The 20,325-nt window shown below is 37.6% G+C and overlaps 1 protein-coding gene across 3 annotated transcripts in view; it reads right to left on the reverse strand.

Moving 5' to 3' along the window:
- Nucleotides 1–20,325, reverse strand: part of PPP2R5C (protein phosphatase 2 regulatory subunit B'gamma) — an 84,354-nt gene that overhangs the window by 33,198 nt on the left and 30,831 nt on the right. The gene's annotated exons all lie outside the window — the stretch shown is intronic.

Genomic DNA, 20,325 nt, shown 5'->3' on the forward strand with positions numbered 1-20,325 from the left:
ACCAAGTCCAAATATAGATGTTGAAGTTTAAGTTCAGGTTACTGTTAAGAAAGAACTAACACTAGACTGCTGTTTATAAACATGCATATGTTGACAAATTAAAATACCTCCTATAGCTAACATTTCAACAGTTATAGAACAGAAGTTATGGCTTTTTAAATTCTACAGAGCTTTAGCCTCGATGCCACAAAATTCTGCATGTGCTTTATTTCTTGCTTAAGTAATCCCATAAGCAGTTAAGATGACTAATGCATGTGAAATTACATATTATACACAGCAAAAACTTTGAGGATCAGCACCTTAACTTTCAATACTTAGGAAATACTAAAGTATGGCCAGAGATAAAGAAAGCAGTACCATATTCTGACAGGAGCAATAATTCATGTCCAATTAAAATGGCCATATAACTACAGCACTAAGCTTAAGACAAGAAATGCAAACACACCATAGAAAGCCTGCGTAAATTAACACCATAACACATTTTATGTTTCTGCATAATGAGGTTTTTGTTAGATATGAACTGCTAAGACATTAATAGCATGTTAAAAAACAGAAAACAACTAGATTGCCTCCGTAAATATTTCTACAGTTTACTCCCACTTCTTCCAGTTGATGACTTTTTCCTTAAGAGTATCACAAAATGCTAAAATTTTCTTAAACAACGGCAGCAAGAGCTACCATCAAGCAAAGCATTTCAAGTGGTACTACTGAATACAAGCACACACAACCTAACACATCCAAGTACAATCTAATAAACTGAATGTCTTGACAGATACTTACAGTTCAGTCGATTAGTTAAATACAATGAGTTGCTCTAAGTGCCTGACAAACTTCTCCTTAAGATAACAAAAGCTGGAGTAGTTCCTCCCTCCCCAAGAGAAGTTACTTTCAAAAGTACTTTTGTTATAATAAACCTGGAGGACGTATTTAGTTAAAAAACAAAAATTGCCAGCTGTTTTAAAAGGTATGTATACTGAATTGCTCTGAAGATTAATTCTAGGGGGGAAAAAAAAAACACCAAACAGTAAACTAATAGCCCTGAAGAACATACAGAATAAAATGTAGCATACATGAAAGAAACCATAACCAGTTACAGACCAGTGTCACCAAGACACCTGGGATAGTGAAGACTTCAAGCACTAGAAAGAAGATGCTAAATGACAGGTGTCCCTAAACAGAGCAACAGCTTTGTGGCAAATAAACCAAAATTCCTGTCAAGCATTGTGAACAAGTTGAGGGTACTTTAAGCCATACAAATTTTGTATCTGAATACACACGCTTTTGTCCATTTGGATTAAAAACTATAGCAATGAATAATTTCTCCTGGAAAAAGAGTATTTGAGTAGTCTGCACACTGAAAGCCACCCGAATTTATGACCTGAATGTAAAAAGTCTTGGATGGACCAAGTGGTTGGAGTGGTTACCTTTTCCCAATTAACTGTAAAATGGAAAGTGGTTCAACCTGAAGTGTAAAAACACAATTTCACTTAGAGATACTGTGCTATGAATGTGTAACTCCACAAAATCCAAAGCCTAAATAGAGACTATAATCAGGCAAGTAATGGACATATAATTACAGTGATTTACAGTACACTAACCTGAAAGGAAAGGAAGTATTAAAGCTGTAATTACTACTAACCTTGGAAGTTAAAGACTGACAACTAAAAGGGTCAAAAAACACCCTCACAAGGCAAGCCACCTCCCTCACCATTTTTAAGTGGCTTGACTATTTTAACTACCTCAGTCATCCTTGTTATTCTAGCAGAGAGAGATGTTCCTTATACAGACTGAGAACCTTACGTATTTCTAATGAACTGTGCTTTGTTTGTTTGTGTTCCCCCTCCTGCCCCCTTTAGGAGTCCTTTCAAGTGTCCAGACCTCAAATCTCTTGTGGTACTTGTCTGGAGTACTTGCCATCAAATCAAGATCATCCCTACTTTCAAGGTTTGAAAGGTTGATTTCAGTATGACAGAAAATAGAAGCTGGCTAAGAAGTTGACCCGAGTAGACTGTAATTTTTGTGCAGAGAACATATGCACACTGGCAGAGCAACTCCGAGACATCCTGAGAAGCCACTTATGCTCAGCCACATGCCAGGGACTATATAGCCATGTTCTTTCAGTAAACTGCATGGTGACTTCTACATCACCTTCCACTTCAACTAAGCAATAACCCCTGACTTCCAATTGCTGAAGTTAATTGACATATTTGAAGACAGTGCCATTAGGTAAAAGTTTCCACAGTTAAGCAACTCTGGTGCTCCATTCCCCAATGACCACGGGAAGGTCATGGTTATTCAGAAGCTGCTCCTTACAATTATTCCAAAAATGACATTTGGAGCTATTCACTTAGCAATGTTTTATTAAAAAACAAAACAACCCTACACACCCACCCACCTCCCCACCAAAAAAACCCAACCCCCCCCCAAACACCCCCCCAAATCAAAACAAAAAACCATACACAACCCCCCCCATCCATTTGCTAGCCACTATTTACATCATTTTCACAGAATTTGTTTCTGAACAGTAGCACTAGTATAATCTTAAGACTGTTTATTCAATCCAAACACTTATCTCTATCAGTAACCATACTTTAAATGAGTACTGTTTCTGGTCTTCTACTGGAACAGGAGCATAGTTTTTCAGAATCACAAAGAATTTCAGTCTTACATTTGGATTGGATGTCCAGCTATTCCTGACACAGATTTACGCAAACAAATATTGTAATGGCATATTTTATGCCTAAATCTGCATTATTTACCCTACTGTCCTTTTTGTGAGATAGAAAAATACACTAGAAAAAAATACCAAAAGAAGGCAAGTACTATGACAGCAAGGTAAGCCTCTGGGCCTGAGGGATCAGCTTTTTTGTGTTGTTTAGGTTTTTCAGAGTTTCACAGAATCACTAAGGTTGGAAAAGACCTGTAAGATCATCAAGTCCAACCATCAACCAAAAAACACCACCATGCCCACTAAACCATGTCCCACAATGCCACGTCCACACGTTCCTTGAACACTTCCACTGACGGTGACTCCACCACCTCCCTGGGCAGCCTCTTCCAATGCTTCACCACTCTCTCAGTGAAGAAATTTTTCCTAATATCCAGCCTGAACCTCCCCTGGCGCAACTTGAGGCCATTTCCTCTAGTCCTGTCGCTAGTCATTTAGGAGAAGAGACCAACACCCACCTCTCTGCAACTCCCTTTCAGGTAATTGTAGAGAGCGATAAGGTCTCCCCTCAGCCTCCTCTTCTCCAGACTGAGCAACCCCAGTTCCCTCAGCCGCTCCTCACAAGACTTGTGCTCCAGACCCCTCACCAGCTTCGTCACCCTTCTCTGGACACGCTCCAGCACCTCAATGTCCTTCTTGTAGTGAGGGGCCCAAAATTGAACACAGCATTTTGAGGTGCAGCCTCATTGGTTGTAAAAGCTAAAATTTAAATAGTTGACTTGGTATGAAAACCGATTCCTTGGAAGCTTCAGGTATGTCTTCAGCCATTCTTACAGCGAGTTAAAGGTAAATGAGCTCACTGCAAATGAACTGTTCATGCTGGTAACTGTCCTCCCTCTGTCCCTGCTTGCTTCTCAGACAGGATGTGGCATCATTCTGCACCCAGGACAGACTATAGCATCCTGAGAAACCACCTTTTTTTAAGTTACAGCATAGCTAAGGAACTAAAACATAGTTATATCCTAACAAGTCAAGATTTTTCCTGTCTTCATAATAAAACAAGTTTGCCTGGTTGAAGAAAATTAGAAATAGAAAAAATAAAAATAAATCAGAAAATACTGAAGTTCAGTTTTTAAGTGCTGGAATAGATGTTCAATATTGCATGATACATGAATATTTCTGCATTGTAGGACTGTAGAGAACTTAATGTTCTCTGGATAATATATTTTATGTTCCTTCAAATATAAAAATTACAATTTTAGTTTTGTATTGTAATTGTGGCACCACTGGGCATTGATGATTGATCCATCCCCTATCTTTTTCACATAAGCCCATTTTTCTATGACAGCGGCGTAATTTAGTAGTTGCTGAATGCAGGACAAAAGGCAAGGCAGGGTAAGTAGGTGACCGAGAGGTATCACATAATACAGCTGTTTTCTAGTACAGACTGGAACCGAAATAAAGCCAGAAGTTTAAAGTTTTTAGGTTGTGTCCTGACAGGAAGAACAGTTGATACAATTTCTACCTACCACAAAACACGATTTGTGGTCAGTAAAACTCACTATGTTACATCATTTTGAAAGCCGAAAACAAGAGACATGGTTAATAATTTGCAGAAAATACATACAGAAGATAAAATTAGCCTCAGTTCTGTGAGCACTTTCTTGCTCATATATAAAGGCTCAGTAGAGGTACCAGTTTTGCTCGGCTGACAGCTCCCCTTTTCATTAGAAGTAGCTTTTTTTTTTCTTTAAAACTGTCAGATTCCCATAGCTACTAGACTATGTACACACACATCAGTAAAACGTTCCTCTGATTTTAAATGAGCAGCTAGATTTTTTCATACAGAAACACAAACAGAGGTTTAAGTCAAAGAATACACAGACCACCATACAGAGGAGAAGGAGCATGTGCAAAAACAAGGTCATAGAAAAAAAGACTAACTAAAAATCACATGCTAAAAGTAACTGCTTCCTTAAGACACTGGTGTAGAGCAAAAGTCTGTGTGTGTGACTCCTGCTTGCAAGTAGACGATACATCTCATGAAACATGTCTGCAAACCTACTGAAGGCTAGAGTTTTTAATGATATGGAAAAACAACATTTAACTGTGAACTAGGGTGCTACCCAGAACATATTATCAAGTATATTGATAACATGGTCCCTTCTGCTGGTCAAAAGTGAGTATTAGCATATTTCAAATTTGATGTCCATTGGAAAAGCTAGCAGCATTAAAGTTTTAGTGAAGCTTTGTAATTTGCACTATGTAGTTGTAGTTCAACATGGGGAGTCCAGTATCTTGCAATGTCTTCTTAGACATTTCAGTTGATAGTACCATGGCAGCATTTTTTCAAAGAATAAGCAGAATTCAGTATCTTGAGTAAGAGAAATGGAAATTGCCAAACGTGAAGGCAGAGGGACTGCAAAGCATAGGAAAAAGGACATAATCTGCCAAAACAGATTTACCAAAATTAGCACTCTTTCCAGAACTAGCGATCCAGCCGTTAAAGAGAACATAAGACAATCACAGAAAACTAGAAAGAAGATTACAAAAGCTTGTCTAACAAAATTCCATTTAAAATATTTAACTGATTTTTAAATGGTTAAATTACTATCCTAATCCCAAGAAAGGAGTACTTTTCTGGCTTACAAAACTTAATTTTTATTGCATTTCTATTATTTGACAGACTCATTACAGTTTTCACTGATTTTACTGAAATCATGATGACAATAATTAACACTAATTAGAGATGACGCTCTCCCAATTAACAGTATGCTATCCTAATACATGATATTGGAAGTAAGGGGGTGGCGTGGGGAAGAAATCTTCCAACTCATGCATGGAAAACTTTAATTAAAGCTACTACCTCTAGCAGCACTTAAAAATAAACTCAGGGAATACAAGAAAGTACTATAATTACATACAATATGCAATACATTTTATACTGTAACTAGCAACCCTGGAAGTGGGAGTTTGACTGCAGATAACTCAAAGCAGGCAAGAGATCGTTGTATGCATACATTGGACTAGAAAATACGTAAAACATACTGTGTATATTGTTTTATTTGGAACATTATTGATCCTGTAGAAGCATTTCTTTGCCAAAAGAAATGCTTAAATCAAGGAAAACGACCACAGTGATCAAAGCCACAGGAACACTCATGCAAAAACAGAGTGCTTGTATTAAGCTGAATAGAACATGATATATAAACATTTTAAGTGGCACAGAAGAGGAACAAACTTCCGCTCTATCTCACTAATGAAGATAAAGGGATGCACATTTAAGTGATGCGAAATATCATAAAAGAATGCAGGCTTACTCCAAAAGAACTGAGCTGTTAATTTAAGGTCCTTCTCTAGTTACCTGTAAACATTCCTACAAAGTAGTTAACAATATTTTTTTTTCTTTGAAACACTTAATACATTTCCTGTCAGAAACAGGACACTGAAGATTAGGTGGACTTTCAGCCTGATCCACAACAACAAAGCCCACGATTCCCAAACAACTCCTGATGAATAATTAAAAATATTTTACAGGTACTTAGAGCTTAGGATTACAAGAAAACACTTACTATTCCAACAGCTATTACCACAGTAAAGTTGTTTTGTTCAAGACTAGTTAGAAGGCAAGCTGAGAATGGTAGGTGGATGCACAAGGGAAGCTCCCACTCTCAAGTAGTGCTTGTACAGAGGACAAACTTCCAAAGCATGATGCTCGTCTGCACCAGCTGCCTTTATGCAGCACCGTAACACTGAGTAGCAGTCCAGGCATTCAGGAGAGCGGGGAAACAAGAACCTGCTGTAATTACTGGCTATGTTCACTCCTTTGCTTTCAAGGAACTGAGCTGCTGCCAGAAATACCTTTTGGCTGTTCTTCAGATAACAGAAATTTGTAATTGGAAATTACAAATTGGAAATTTTCATTTCCCTGCATTTGGAGAAATGGCACTGTTCCTAACTGCTGCTGTTTCACATTCGGTAATGCACCCAAAAAAGACTAGCACCCAAAATAGGAGAACTACTTCCCTGAATATTGACAGAAAATAAGGTTTAAAAACAAAGCTTAAAATCATACATATGTGACACATTTCCTACCTAACATTCAAAAGCAAGCTGCATTTTACTTTATTTTCAAGTAGTTCAAGTTTTTGGACATTCAGGTACTCCAATGGTTTTATTTAAAGCAGCTTTATTTCTAGCAAACAAATTCTGGTTAGTAGTGAACCTTCAAGCTTTATGTTTTCAATAAAGCAACAGCACTGATACTGGTTCTATGCTGATCTGCAGTCTGGATCTAGCCATAACTCCACTTAAGATAAAGAAGTTATTCTTTCACCTGTGACAGCTGTGTATGAAACTAGTGTTAATCATGATACAGAAGTGGGGAGGGGGGGGAGGTAGGAGCAAGATGTTGAAATTCATTAAGTAGAAAGGTATACAACATTTAAAATTTTCAGTTTCTACATAAAGAAATCTCTTGGCTAAATTTTCATTCAAATGAGTGGCTTTTCATTGGATTATGAGTCTTTTAAAGCAATATATTCTTCCATATAATAAAAAAAATTAAGGGCTGTTAGAATCAAATACACCATTATCAGACTAATTAAACAGCAACAACAAAAAAAAAGCCACCACCCAAAAAATCCCACAGCTTAAGAGACACTGAAAGGAATGAGAAGCACGTGTTTGTCAGTCCTGGAGTGAAGCTCAAAACAGGTGCTTCACAACCCTAATCCCCTCTGAAAGCTGCAGTCGTTGGGGTCAGCTGCAGTGCTCAAGGCTATTGCTGATGGCAGCTATCTCCTAACTAGAAGATTACACTGTGGTTTTGAGGGTAGAGAAACTAAGTAATGACATTTAACTGTCAAAGATTTAAGAAGGGAGATTTTAAAGACTGACTGGTAATGAAGTAGAAAAAAGCCTGCTGTTATTTTATACTATTTGCCATAATTTTTACATACTAAACAACCTGAGGCACTGAAATTACTTCCAGTAACATCTTTTCCAGGTGTACATCATAAGTCTAATGATGATAAAAAGTAGATCAACAGTGAATAATCCGTCCACCTAATTATCTAATGATTTTTCAGAAGTGGACCAACACCACCCTGCACCTAAGTTCCTGCTTTACAGAGTTTTATCACAAGTCAACTATTTTTTTAGAATCCATATGAAATTTTTAAAATCCTTGGAGAATATATTTGTAATAATATTTAAGAGAAATATGGATTTTTATAATATATTAAAATGTTAAAAATAGAAAATTAAGAATAAAAGTGGTAACTGTATAAATACTTAAAAAGACAATTTCCATAAGGAGGAAAACAGGAATGCTTATACAGGAAATGACAAGTGAAACAAGCCAAAATGGGCTTGAACTAATGAAATAAAAATTCCACCTGAAAATTAGGGAGAAAAATAACAGGGAGGATAATCAAATAATGGAAGAAAAAACTGTCTTAACAAGGGAAGAGAGAAACCAAGCAGATAAAGAACTCTCAGTAGGGCTTTTTGGCATATCATACAGTTAATATGATAGCAAACCCCACTTTTAAACACAAAGCACTTACTATAAACCTAAGAGAAAAATCCTCAATTTCCTAGCCGTTACAGTGTACTTGAATCCATTCTCACGGCATAAAAACAAACTTATTATGCAACATCTTCAACTGCATTTGAAAACTTCAAAATTGTTTTTAAATATGTACAACAATCTCTCTGAAAAAAAATGAAGCATTACTGTGGCGAGACCAGACTTGAGTTACATTATAGAACATAATTGAAGTGCATGGTGTAATTCAGAAGAAGATTTATATTAAGTAAATTGAAGAAACCCATGAACCACTAAATAAACGCTGCCACTTTGGACACTTATTTGAAATGCCAATCAGCTAACCAAGCCTTACCATCTGCTATAAGCAGAAGTGCTGTTTCCTGCAACACACCCAAACACCATCCCATAATTCTAGTCAGATACCGCTCACGAGTCTGAGTAACTTGCCAATCAATGTTACATGTCACACATCTACAATAAATATAATTCAAGGAACAATCAACTGCCAAAATGTAAAATAACTTGGTTAGTTCCCGGGAGCGTAGCAGCCTGCTTCTTCCTCTCCTCACTCTCCGTACATATGCTAAACCCTGGGGCTTACTGCTTGCTTTCCATTGGATGCTTCTGAATGACAAAATAGGTGAATTTAATGATAACATTTAGAGTAATTACTAACAGATATCACAAGAATTCATTGAAGAATGCTGGGTCATGTGTTGGCTTAGAAAGAAATAATAGATTAGAAAGCATGAAGAAAAGCCCCCTGTGGTTTTCTATGGTCAAACTTAAGTGTTCCACACCCTAATGCAACCTAAACCAAATGCACAGCCCCCATGCAAGAACTCTGGTTAAGTTATAAGCACAACTGCACGCACTTTCCAGCTTGTCTGAAGCTAACATTTATTTTTAAATTAACAAACACTTCCATAACCTTTCCTTGATGACAACACTAAATCAGCTTTCTGAATTCTCCATTCTTTTCAAAATTAGAAATAGGATGGGGAATAGGGTAAGTCTTTTGAAAAGTCTATTCATAGTAAGAGCTTTAACAGTGCAGGCAGCTCTTAGCTGTGATGCAAACTAAGGTCCTGAATGGCTGATCGACAACTAAAATCATCCCACATCACCATACAGCATTAAAACTTCCAGCAGTCATTACAAGATATGCAAAAGTATCACCAAATACCACCAGGACTTTTTTGTGGGTTTCCTGACAGCAATTTCTTAATAAGTTTTAATAGACAGTAAGTCCCACCCTCTGTGGGGTTTTTTGTTGGGGGGGGGGGGGTATTGTTTGGTTTTTTTTGTGTGTATTCCCTGAAAAAGCCCATTTTCCCATTCAGTGCATAGTCTTCCTCATTTTTGGCATAAGCTACACTTCCTTAGTCCCACATGCCTGTGAAATTTAGGCACCTCATGTGATGTGACACAGGTAAAAGAAATGGTCAAGCACAATAGCAACAATGTTTTAGGAAAAAGAAAAAAATAATCTTAAAGCTAGGTCAATAACTTGCTTAGTAGCCAATGCTGGCCATGTCAAATGCTAACAACAATGACTATAAAATGCTAACAGCAATTACCAGCAGTTCCCTGCTGGGAAATAAAAATCATGTTTTGGCAAGGAAAGTTTTGACTGAAATACAGCAGAAAGCCAATTATGACCATTTCAAAATGTACTAGAATATGCACTTTCAACACAATCATATTTTAAGAAAAGTAAAGATGTAATATACCTGCACATTTTGTCTGGAATGAAGTACTTAAGAATTTTGCATTTAACTCAAAAGTAATTCCTGCACAATTCAACACTATTTTTCTCATATCATATTTCTCTGAAAACATACACATTTCCTTCAAACAGATGTCTTCAGTCTCTTGTCAAAATAGTCTTCAGTCTCACAAAGGAATTCTAGTAAGAACAGAAACTGTACCTACTAGCAAAAGTGTCCGGCACAGAGTATACTGCTTAGCTGCCACAAAAACTAACATTCTGCTGATAAACTGCACGAAATTTCTACCCCTCTCACACAGCGGAAAGAGTATAGAATTTCATAAGGTAACACATTTAAATTGGAGCCTCCAACAAATCTGCACGTTTACAGGGCACAAACAAGTTGTGTGGCTTTATTAGCTATGAATCCAAGACTGACCCCCTACTGCATGTCCAGAAGACCTGCACATGTTTACAAACATCTCACTCCCAGCACATTTCCCAAAAATATTATTTACAATTCTATTTTTAAACCAAAGATTTAGGTCTGCAATAAAAGCAGTTTATTTAAAATAAGCTTTAGCATTCTTTATTCCTTAAACTACATTAATGAGTACTGAGTTTCCAATAAGAGGGAATGAGAAAAGTTACGCAGTGAAGTATATGCTCAAAATTTTACTTTAGAGAGGATGTATTTATTCTTATTCAAATGTCAGTAAGATCTTAATTTTCCTACTGAGACAAGAACACCACAGAAGTTTTTACAGCATGCAAATAACTTAGTCCTCCAAAAAAACCTGTGCAACAGTTTCTGGACTTTAAGATACTTTATATAGGAGATTAGATGTAACAGGAGCAAATGATACAAAAATATTCTTAGAATAGGTTAGAAGAAAGATTCAGTGTTAAGGCTAGTTACAGTTTGTTTGGAAAATATTTGGAAGAAAAACTTATTACACCCAAAGGGCAGACAACACATTTTTTCCTTAAACTATTTATGGGATTTCAGGCTTTGATCAATTTTGTTCAAGTCTTCTTTCCAACATGGCCCAAATGAACATGAGACACTTTTGAAACACCACCGACATTGTTACGCTTTCACTTTAAATACAAAAGCAATACAAGAATTTGGTTCTAGAGGCTGTGTGTAGATACACAGCTTGTAGCTTTAATCCAAAAATGCAAATTAAAAACCTTCCATAAAACTGCTCAAACTGAAAAAGTATTTCAAATTAGTAGACTGCTATAAACAACTAGAAAAGTCCCAAATAAGTAATTTTTTACCTCATTTTTACATCTTTTACATTTCATATGATTTTTGTGTAACTTATAAATAAAATATTTATTTCATAAAATTCGTATCATTATCAGTAACAAGAGCAATTATGAAAACTGACATAAAACCATCACTTCCACTACTGATAACAATCCAGAGCCAGACACCACCCCTAATTTTACCTGCATTTGAAAAAGAAATCTTAATTGGCAAATTATAGCAGAAATGGTGTTGCATGATCTGTACGTGGAATTGATTAAGAGAGGTGTGGATTAGCTCTAAAACATCATGCTCTCAGAGCATCATTTAACTCAGTTTTGTCATCAGAGACACAAGCATGCAGGCAGAAGCCAAGCACGGGCTCTGTTACGCTGTCAAGACTGTACTTTCACTGGTACATAAAGGCATAAAGGTTAGAATGTAAAAGCCACCACCACCAGAGGAGCATCTTGTCTGCATATGATGTAAATATTCCTGTATCTATTAAATATTGCTGGTGCTCACTTAAATCCGTGTGGTTTACAATGCAATTTCAGTAGCTACAGTATTTGATAGCATATGGAGAGAACTAGCTGATTCTACTGAAGTTGAAATTAATAATTAAAAGCTTTGAACAGAAATGGGAATAAACATTTTCCTCAGAAACAGATGACACTGAATTTTAATCTTAAGATGTATTTCACAGCAACAATCACAAACCAGAAGATTTTTGATGTATGAATAAAAACTGAGGGAAACATGCATTTATGCTGATATAGTTTTGCTTCCTTGAAAGGCCACACAAATTACACCATGAGTCAGTAAATGTAACTTAAAAATTCCAGCTGACTACCTTCCTATAATTTCACGGAATTTTCAGCTCAACAAAAAGTCCCCTCCAGAGACTTTTTACTGCCTTAGAGATTTTAAGTGCAGCATGAACACTTAACATCCTCACTGTTTCCAGCAGCAGAACTTACACATACACTCTTCATACAAGCAAAAGATCTATGCGATGGTAAAAACCACCCAACAAAGTGAAGAGGAATGACAGACTGACAGATAACACAGAGTAAAAGCAGTAACAAGGTAAAATACATCCTCTGATACAGAGTGATGCACAGTAAGTGAAAAGTTAATAAGCATGTCACCATGTTAAACACAGCAGCGGTGATAACTAAGCAACCTCCTTTAAATCTGCTCTTGGTCAAGTATTAAAAACACTCCCCACAAGTTGCTTCAATATACACCAGCAAAAACTGTTAGTCTAAGTCTAGCAAAGCACTATGGCTATGTCTGGATGTCCTTTGAAAAAAATCTAGCAAAACTGCCCAAGGGGGAATACAGTGATAGTCATTTGTACCAATATCAGTCCTTGGACAATTCAGATGATTATCTAATACTAATTGAAACTCTTAAGTAAATGTGTCACAAACCTATAGATACGAGATTCCTAGCTTCATTAAGAATAGAACAGCTGCTTCTTCTCAAGGAAGACGGTCTTCTTTCTCCTTTTTGAAGCAACACTTTTAGAAAAGAACAGTGGATGGATTTCAGAGCTAACAATTCGGTGTACAACTGGTTAAGAAATGTTAAAGAGCAGCACTGGCTGAGAACTTGCTATGAGGATGTAAGAAACTTTTGCTGAGATGGATGACTATGAACTCCAGGAGTCAGGCTGAGTATCAATGGAGTCTGGGTGGCTTGGTAGGAAGGCACAGGTATCAGCCTAAACACACAGCTGGTTCTCACCCCTTCAGATTATCAAATTATAATTGGCTCATATGGGAGAAAGGGAAGAACAAGCATTTTTATGTCCTTTAAATCTCATCTGAGGTTTATCCATTTGATCCAAAACCAACAACTATGACCCACAAGCAGGACAGATGTGTGATGCCCATGGGAAAACCCATTTATTAGATTAGCAGGGGTGAAAAAAGTTTTGAAGATCTTTTGCACGGGAATGTTTCCACAAAAGTAAGAACAAACCTGCAGTTTTACAAATAGCTGTACTTTTTAAATTTAAATTCACTGAAAGACAATTAGCACGATTCATCACTGTGATGGAAGCATCTCTGAAGAAAATGGTTAAGATGTCTACTCTATGTACCTTTCTTCTGAGGAAGATTTTACTCACTTCTCACAACAAAGAGTCACTGTATCTTAAATGTTTACTAAACGCCAATGTGTTGAAAGATTAAAGGAAAATAGTATTTAAACAAACATACATGCTCAGACCAGTTAAATTCATCATCCTTAAAAATACCTACTTATGTGAAAAATGCAAGATCTGTGAAGGTGAAGATTATCATTACATGGAAAACACAGAAGGAATAAAACAGTCATTTTCCACTGCACTATCCACTAACAGCAAAAAACAGTAGCATGAAAGGTGACTTTGAGATTTTCAGGTATGTTTCATAATCAGCGAAGGCCAGTTTCAGACTATAATAAAACATTAATACCCAAAAAAAGGCAAACTGAGCACATGTAAAGGAAATTATGCTTGAAATTTATCAAGTTCTTGGAAAGTATTAGAAAGTTCATAAGTGACAATTATCCCTGGATTTTTAGGCCTTTAACATAATGTTTTTGTAGTGCAGGAAGATTACCAGAAACATGTTGTAAGGATCTGTGGTAGAAATTACACTGTTCAACATTTTCATAAACACCACAGAAGATGAATAGTGAGGTCACACAGTTTGTTAATGCAGTATTCATTGTCACTTTAATGCTTGTTAGAAAGAGCTACAGAAAAAAAAAATCTCACGATACTGAGGAAATGAATTCAATCTATTAGATCTTTCCAAAACCTGATAAATGTAAAGAAATGTGGGTGAAATAGCTGACTGTGTGCATTCCTAAGTTCTAGCTTATTCAGAAGATACTTTTAGAGTTATGGATGTTCTGTAAAAAACACATAGCTGCTACAATTTTTTTTACTACTGCTGAGCTGCTAACAGAATATCAGGAAATGAATAAGGCATCCCTTTAGTGTGCTAATATTTTTAATACTGCACACAGTTCCAGTCACCCATCTTTAACAGTTTGCAGAAACATGGTAAGAATCATTTAAGACACCATGACACCAAAAATTGAGAGTGAACACAGAGGTAAAAGTACTACTAACAGGCATGCTGGCACCACACTTACTAAAAAGTCTGCCTTAGTAACCAAAGGGAAAAGAAGAAAAAAAAAAAGAAAGGTACTTTACACTAAGAAGATTACGCCTTCAATTTCAAAAAGTACATTAAAATTGGTATTGTAATATTTTTAAGTGACAGTAAGGCCAGTCATTTTTTGGTCCCACAGGCAACAAAGAATGACAGAATCATAGAATAATTTTCACCAGAAGGGACCATCTCATTTCTGCTAGCCTTATCCCCCACTCAAAGCAGGGTGAGCTAGATAAACCTGGCTGCTCATGGTATTGTCCAGTCAAGTTTGAAGTATCTCCAAGCAGAGATTTCACAGCCCCTTTTGGAATCTTGTTCCAGTGTTTAACCACTTTTACAGTGAATATTTTTTCTCCTTGTATACAATTGCAATCTCCTGTGTTGCAACTCCTGAGTTACTTCTCACTCAATCCCTGCGGACCTCTGAGAAGAGCCTGGCTCTGTCCTCTATACCCTCCCATGCGTTAGTTGAAGACAAGATTTCCCCTTAGCCTTCCCTTCCTCAAGCCAAACAAACCCAGTTCTTTCAGCCTCCTTTTGTACATCAGGAGATTAATGGCTACTCTTCTGCATGCTGAATTTGGTTTGTATTACTTCTGAAGTGTGAGCTTTGGCCTCTGCTTCCCATTTAATTGCAAAATGGATTTTATTTTTTTTTTTTTAGCTCAGAAACAATTCCTCCAAAGTAAGAGCCTTCATGATTTTTAGCAAGTATGGTTAGACAAAAGTATCTTCAGGTCAATTATTTTTCAAGAAAAAGAAATACATGCTGGGTTCTTTCTAAAATGAAAGTGCTGAGCTTTTCTCCTTTAAGAAATGAATTGCACACTTCACATTTAAATGCAATATGCAGCTCACTTAAAATTGTTTCCTATGTTTACACATTGTCAAAAGGGACTTGACCTTTCACAGCTGAGTATGAAAATATAAAGGCAGTGGAAACACACCTTGCAATAGCGAGATAGCACTTGGTTGCTTTAAGAACCTGTCAGTAGTTCATAATGATCAGGTAACCTTTTCAGCTCCAGACCAAAGGTGGCCCAAGCTCAGGGAAAACTCCACAGACAGGTGCTTGATGCTATCTATATCAGTACCTAACCCAACAGAACAATGATCTTTCACCAGGCTTTGACAAGCATGCAAATTTCTATGTAAATACTCAGGTATTTACATCACAAAAACATTACCAATGACATTTTTAGCCATAGCCTGTAGAAAAGCACTAAGTGAAGATGGAGTATGAACTACCTTCCATGATCCTTTAACTCAAGCTTAACACGTATGAGGAGCACATAGAAAGAATGGACAAAGTTAACATCACCTACGTCTTTGAAAAAAGTCAAAGCATCTTTCACAAAATCTGAAGTAACTTCAGTAATGTCAGAGTTGAAACTGTCAAAAAAAATTTGCTGCTGTGGAAGGCAGAGGAGAAGGATGGACAATGAAATATTTGAAACAAGTTATGGCCAACAGGAAGCATCAGTTTGAGTTGACACAGTATCAGGGTGTTCTCGCCCTCCTTCCCACACAACTTTCAGTATGTCTTGCAAAACATCTTGAAAATAATTTTTGAAAAGCATGAACAGACATTACCCATCCCAGTCAGTCAGCAACTAAAGCAACTTTATATTCTGCTAATTCTGCCCCTGCAGATCAGAGCAGAGTTTTACCTATTTTTTGTTCAAATATCTGTTTTGAGTTCATAAAAACACTGGCATTTAGGCTACTTTTGTGTTACTGATAAAACAGTATTATGAAATTTTTCTTAACAGCATTGTGCTGTATTCCTAATGAAAAATGTGTGCCCCCCCAAATGAATAAACATTTATAATCTGCCTACAAAGAATGAATTACAATTATTTTCTACCTGCAGCTGCATTCTGTACTACAGCTACAGTTTTCAGCAAGACAACTCACAACAGTAAATATGAACTGGTAATTCTGAAGTCTAGTGACAAATGTTTACTGTTTGTCCTAATCCATGCTGCTTTTACAGCTGCTTTCTTTGCTTGAAGTGCTGAGATAGAAATCGAAAGGTCCTGATTCCTTCCCCCAGGCCTCATCTCATCTATGTGGATCCCCCTGTGAGGGCCTTGAGTGCACTTCCATCACCCTAGGGGTTTAGCTGCCAGAAGGGCTCCATAAGAAGAAAGATGCATCTTGAAAACACCATTCAGTGCTCTGCTTCCCTCCCTGCTGTAAAAATCTTAAATTCATAATACCTAATAACCCTCTTCTCTGTGCTGTGCTAATGTCATCTTCATAGCCAGTCATTTGTCTATGCACAAAGATCCTAAAGGAGATCTCCATACAGATATCCCATGACCAGTTGCTTTGGCTACACCATTTGTTTCACAGCCAACTACAAGCTCAAGTCTCTACCCAGGATGACAAACCACAGTAGTTACTCCACAGCCATAATGGCTGCTCAAATTGAAACTGTAATTTTCTTGGAAGCTTTGGATCATTTCAGTACAAGGTAAGTTCACCAAGATAACCAGTGACAAGCAGCTCAGCCAACCATTGTGCACTATCTTTGTACTCTAGAAAGATCAATGCAGCAGTAGTGTAACTCGGATCTCCTGGAAAGCCTGTTGCAGGTGGAATGACCAAGGGCTCACTACCCCAGCAGGCCAAACACTCTCACTGAACCAGTGCTTTCAGCACAAGCAAACAGCATACAGTAATGGCTCCATGCCACTTGCGTTCGGTGTGGTTTAGGCTTTTTTGGTGTTTGGTATTTTCCAACAACGGGTCCAAAGTCATCTTTTGCAGACCCGATTTCTACACATTGGTCTTGAACAACTGCCAACAGTCTATGGTTGTGACAAAGGGCATAGTCTCACAGTACCTGAATGAGGAAAGAAGAGCAGGTGTACTGACAGTGATCAGGATCAGCCAGCAGTCCAGCGGTTGCTGAACAAGTCCACAGTCACAGAATCACTAAGGTTGGAAAAGACCTGTAAGATCATCAAGTCCAGCCATCAACACCACCATGCCCATTAAACCATGTCCCACAACGCCTTGTCCACACATGTTCCTTGAACACCTCCAGGGATGGTGACTCCACCACTTCCCTGGGCAGCCTCTTCCAATGCTTCACCACTCTCTCAGTAAAGAGATTTTTCCTAATATCCAGCCTGAACCTCCCCTGGCGCAATTTGAGGCCATTTCCTCTTGTCCTGTCGACAAGTCAAGGCACACCAAGCCAGGCAGTCACATCAGGATCCAGATCAGCGAGGTACATGCCTGGTCAACCACATAGCTGCAACTTAGCTGAGGCAGCGACCAAGGCCAAGGGCCTGAGCTTAAAGACAACTCTTGAGTGAAAGAGACAAGACTTCTCACAGCTCTTTCCACAGCAGTCTGACTCAAGATTACATGGCTGCACCATATCCAAGATGACCTTGAGCACTAGCAGCCAAATGAACTGCAGAGGACGGGGTATTTGGAGCCCTGACACCTCCCATCCTACAAATAGCTACTGCTCTTCCTTATTGGTGATGGTGCAGATACCAGTGACAGCAGTCAATAAAATTCTGACACTCTTATTTCCTATTCACAAGACTCGCAACATCATTTTTAAAAAAACACCTGCATCTGTTTTTCCAACTGTGTTGTTTCGGCGAAGCTGTTAAGTAGCCCAGATAATAAAGCTGCCTGAAGTTCAGGAAGGGCGGGAGGAATGGGAGCAAGCTTCCATCCCATGCCAGATCAAAAGATTTCCTTTTTATTCTGCAAGCATTACATACTCCATGTGATCCAGGTACAGAAAGCGCGTTAGAATTAACTTCAAAGCAAGACTGCAGTTTTTATTTTCAAAGAAGTCCTGATAGTGTAGTTCACAAAGCTTCACAGATTTTTAAAAAAAAAAAGATTAAGGCCAAATATGGTAGCTACAATATAAGGGTAAAATAAAATACATAATCTCAAATTGGTGATAAAACAGTATCTTCTCTATTACAACAAACTAGACCTACTAGAAACAACTGAGGGGTTTGTGCCCCCCTGCCTTTTGACACTGAAGTTTTAGCTCTTACAGCTGCAAAGAAGAGTACTTCTAGAAATTTAATCCTATACTGCAACAGATGCTGTAAAAGGACAGCTGTAAAAGTAGCACAGATTGAGACAAACAGTAAATATTTGTCATTAGGCTTCAGAGTTACCAGCTTATTTTTACTCCTATTATTTTTGTATGTATTGTTCTGACAGGCTTCATTTTGGAGGCAGATCAGTATTGGTAGCATCAGAGCAGCTAGTGAGGTGAGGTACAGACCAAAAAATAAAGCAACTTCTGTATACATATATGTGTGGCAGAGATGCTTTTCCCCTCCCAGCGTCAAGAAATTCCTGTGGACTATAATACCAGAGATCCATCTAATTTCCTACCACCTGAACAATGCAGAACTATCTCCCAGTTATTCCTTAATTGCTTACAAGAGAAAGTCCACTCTTATGTTTTTAAATTTAAAAAAAAACCCCAAACCACAAAACCCCTTAACCTCTACTTTATTACTGTATTATCCAGCGCACCAAAAATTTAGGTCTTAGGAAAGTACATTTCAGAACAGTTTCTTAAAATCCATTGTTTCCACAGTTACATATTTGATTGGAGCAACAACAGGGATAATAAATTCACTGCCAAGAACCTTGTTATCGTATCAAGACAAAAGATTAAGTGTCATCACGGTAACATTTCATCATTCTGATTGCAACCTTGGTTTGTTTTCCTGACTGGCACCTTTAAAAGATGGTGCTTCTCCCCTTCCAAAAGGCAGCATCTATCAGAGAATTAGGGTGATTTGTGCAGAGCGAAAAGCGAAGGCCTGTCTACAGGTCAGGCAGTTGCATTTATATTCCCTTGACAACAAGCACAGTCCCTATTCTAACTCAAGGGAATTTTATCGCATTCTCCCCCACCCCCGACCAAAATTAGAGTCTTCTAGAATACATCCAGTCCCACTTCAGACAGAGAAGGATATGTCTCTTTTAAAAGGTAAAGAGAAATCATGATTTCTTAATCCACGAAGACCAGTGCTACTGCTTAAAAGGAGGAGGCTTCTGAACAGTTGGGGTTTTTTAAACTTTCAAAGCAAAATTTTTTAGTGTATGGAATATTAATGAAAAAAATATTCTTTTCAATACTAACATCGAGCCTACGCCAGTGAAAGCTGAGAAGCAAAAGGTAATTGAGAATGGTATCAGCTGTGTTTCTTCCATATAAAACTGCCATTGTTCAAGGTGTGCTGATCCCAGCTAATACATGTTCTGCTTTCACAAAAAAGTTCTAAACCAAAAACCACCTTAAGGAAGACATTAAAAAAAAAAAAACTTTGGTTGGTTAATAGCCAGCTAAAAAAATACACAAAAACCCCCACAGCAATGCAAAATTTTACTAACTAAAAAAATACAGAAAGAGAGATACACACTTAGTATTACGCAAAAGTGTCATACCAACATGTATTTTCCCAATGAATGATACAAAATGTAGATTTGCAATGCAATAATTCTATAAACCCAAAAGAACATATTCTGTGAAGAACTTTAACATTCAAAATTGCACAAAGCGATACGCACATAAGAGCTTGCTTGTTAAAGCTGAACCACATCTCTTCTAGGAAATGCTTTCTGAATACATAAAGGATTATGTTCATAATAAATGTCACATCTCTTCCCCCCCCTTCCTCCCCGACAACACTCCCAATTCTTTTACAAGCTGCAGTGGGTTTTAAAGGAGCTCTATCTGAACGATTCACACAAAAAAGCCTTTGAAGCACACCAAACGTTTGCCCTTATTCTATAGAAACTGTATAGCGATAACTTGGCTCTTCCCTCCCCCCACTCAGTACCTTTCTGGGGTAGTGACTTCACATCCTTTGACATCAGCACAGCTTGAAAGGGGGATGGGAGAGTTACGGCAGAAAGCAGTAAAACCTGCTTTTAACTACGTATGCAATGCCG

This window comes from Gavia stellata, chromosome 7 (genome assembly GCF_030936135.1).
Source record: "Gavia stellata isolate bGavSte3 chromosome 7, bGavSte3.hap2, whole genome shotgun sequence".
NCBI lineage: Eukaryota > Metazoa > Chordata > Aves > Gaviiformes > Gaviidae > Gavia > Gavia stellata.